Here is a 3,495-nt window from a genome sequence, read left to right as displayed (position 1 = left end):
CGAAATTATATGAGAATCATTAGCACTGTTAAAAGAGGCTTCGCTGGTTGGTTTACTGTCCGTTCAGATGAGGAAATTTCCTTCGTTTATAGAGGCGAAACTTACAGCTGATTTGGCTGTAAATGCCGAGCAGTACGGGGGAAAAGCACTGAAGACAATTGTAACACCCAGCCCTTTTGTTACCACCATATCTGGAACCGTCTGTGAAAATAAGCTCCCAGGTAATTTATGAGTATCAAACTGGGCAAATGCTCTTGCGGTAGAGTTTTTACTTTAGTAAGCATCGGATGATGTCGAAATCTTTGATGTAGCTTAATATACGAAATAAAGGTGATTGCTTGCTACATCAGTTTTTTTGTTGAAAGCAGGATTCGCCGTGAGAGATAGCTTTTATTGGCGAGGTGGGAAATGCACGGATGCTTTTTCTCCTCTGCTACATAGTAAGGTGTTTCTAGCAATTTAAGATGTTTTTTTGCGCAGTGTCCATAAATTACGAGCCCAAAGTCAACTTTTACATAATGACAGTTCTGCTTAAAAGTAGGTTTATTGTAAAAAATCATTCAAAATATTTTCAATGTATCAGTATAGGGGAGGGGTGTTAGACAAGGAGAGGGTTGGATGTATGTATTTATTTGTATTTTCTGCATATGTGAAAAAATTACTTTTTCAGCTTAAATCTGAGCTCCTGAAGATTTGGACCAATTGATTAGATCGTTTAGTATGTTAGAAAAAATAATTTTTACTTGCGTCAAGTCCTTAGTCTTAGAAAAAATTAAAATATCATTAGCGTATTTAGTTTGGCAATAGGAATAATAATAGCAGTTTCCCACTCTTGATGATATAACCCTTGAAATAAAATGTAGTTATGGAGTTTAATGACTCTATGTTTGATGGGATACGCATGATTTTTTAGAACGGGGTACGGGATTTTGTCTGCAACAGGGCTTTTGCCTGTCATCGAAGAGATGGTTGGTCAAACTCTTAAATAGATATGAGTAAGAGAGAATTGTGGGAATCTTCGGACCAAGTGGAGGCAAATAAACATATACACATCGCTCATTTACTTTAGTAGTGTCATAATCCAAAAAATACAAATTTTGAGTTGAGTATGCAGAAATTATCGCTACGTCTTCTTCTATTTCGTGTAAAATATCATAGCTGTATCGATTAAGCCCTGTATGCAGCTCTCAAGAAAACGGTCAAGAAAAAATTGCCATTATTTCGCGTGTGTGTCCAAGGAATTTTGACATTTTTTGATACTTCACAGCCTGTTGCCTCACTCTTTCCTCAAGAAATAATGGAACGGGCATATATTTCTGTTGCAAAACTGGGTTGCCTTATGCTCTTTCTTCACAAAAAACTTTAGAAAGCCGTAGTAGAAAGCGTAGTAAATTTCTTAAGAACTGCGTACTGCCTTAAGGAAATTCGACTCAAGAAAATTTCTTAGCCATTTCTTGTACGTCATTTTATATGGAGTTTTTGCTTTTCTTGAGAGCTGCATACAGGCCTTTACCAGAATCTCACTAGAATAAAATATGTATTCATTTTTAGTATCGGCGTATATGTAAATTCAAAACTTTAAAGCCGTCTTTCTCGAGTTTTGATTTTTTGAGTTATGACATTATTGTAGTAAATGAGCGGACATGTATATACCTGTAAGCTACCGGCCAAACCCGATCTTAGAATAAACCATTTTTGTAACTCTCATCATCAGTCCAACTGAAGCTACGCAGTCCACAAGATTTGGTTTCGGTTGGACATCGCATTAGGTAGAACAAGTTTAGCCTGGGCAAAACTAGTTTGACCTAAGATCGGATTTTACCGGAACATATACATACATGCATCGGCACATGTAACTTACCCAGTCTTTATTTTACCTGCCACAAAAAAATGGTAATGAAGCAAAATTGTGTAGAGGATTTTGCTTTTGTAACAAAATGTTATTGCAGATAGTGGATTTTTCAAAATGAGAATATAATACCATAAAAGCAAAATTTTAAGTTTGGCATTATTGTCATGGTTGAAGGATAAATAAGAGCTCACGTTACCATCAAAAACTCATTTTCATCAAAATTGTAGTTAGAGGGTATTGAATATAAGCCCTCGTTATGCTCTCTATTCACCTAGCATAGACCATATGCACCGGATCGTGAATACCGATGAAATGGCTCCAAAGACATGGCTGCCTTAATATGCAGGGACGTGAACCGGTTTTGAATCGAACCGGTTTTGAACCGGAAATCCGCTTTTTTCTATTAATTAACTGAACCATTAACCGAACCGAAATTCTCCACAAATGTTTGATCCGAACCGAAAACCGAACCACTTTCCATAAAGGTTTAAAGGTTCGTTTCAACCAAGTTTTAATAGATAAATGAACCCACTTTTTTTTTCTTTTTGTTAAACATGGTAATACCTACCATGGGACAGAAAGACAAAAGAAATACGTTTATGATAAAATTTAGGAAAATGGGCGCGGCACAGCCCACTTATGATCACATAAATATATCTCGGTAACCGTTCTACCAATTTGTACCAAATTCGGTATGGCTATTGTACTTGCCAAATAAAAGCAAAGCGTTGAAAATTATTGAAATCAGACTAAAATTGAGACCACTTTTCATATAACGGTAAATTTTAGAAATACTTGAAACTTAAATATTTCGAAATTTAAGGAGCTAAATTACTCAAAATTGATACACCCGGCTTACCATGTTGCGGTGGCTTTCGGAAAGGTGAAAATCATATATTTATTACTTGCGCCGGGTATTTAATGTTCGGTTCCACCCGAACTTAGACTTTATTACTTGTTCGTTTTTCGAACCGTTGAACCGAACCGAAACCCCGGTTCAAAGACCAAAAAACCGCTGTGACGAACCAATCCAAAAGTGCAAAAACGGTTCGAACCGCTAAACCGAACCGACAAAATTTTTCATCCGGTTCACGTCCCTGTTAATATGAGTAAATGATTTGACTCAGTTTAAGGAAAACACAAATCCTTAGTTTTTAGTTCTCTTTTCTTTCTTAGGAAAAATTAACTTGCCGTGAAAGGAATAAGTATTTCATTTTGCCAAGGCATGAATCACATATGACGATAATCGTCTGATAATATTAACATTGCCTTGGCTTATATTTTCAACAATGATTTGGTAATATTATCCACAATTTTGTTTACATAGCAAATAACAGCAAGCATCTCTACACACTCAACTAAAGACGCTTTATAAATTTGTCTTTAAATATTAAATTTGGATCAATTTTCTCGTCGTTTAATTTAGTTCTGCACTTCACAGATGCTTTTTCGCAATTAAGAAAAACCAATCTTAAATTTTTATAAGAGAATTGTAGTCGGTTCCGTTTTTTGCTTAAAAATGACTTTTTAGTTTATTTGGTTAAAGTCTTACTTTTTTATCTTGAAGAATATGCCCAAAAGTGCAAGTTCATACACCCAGTAGACAATTTCGGGAGCTAAAATCTGCACCAAAAGACCTTTCT

This window comes from Rhagoletis pomonella, unplaced genomic scaffold (genome assembly GCF_013731165.1).
Source record: "Rhagoletis pomonella isolate Grant_MI unplaced genomic scaffold, Rhpom_1.0 Rhpom_scaffold_00001, whole genome shotgun sequence".
Taxonomy (NCBI): Eukaryota; Metazoa; Arthropoda; class Insecta; order Diptera; family Tephritidae; genus Rhagoletis; species Rhagoletis pomonella.
Note: the sequence above shows the minus strand (reverse complement) of the source record.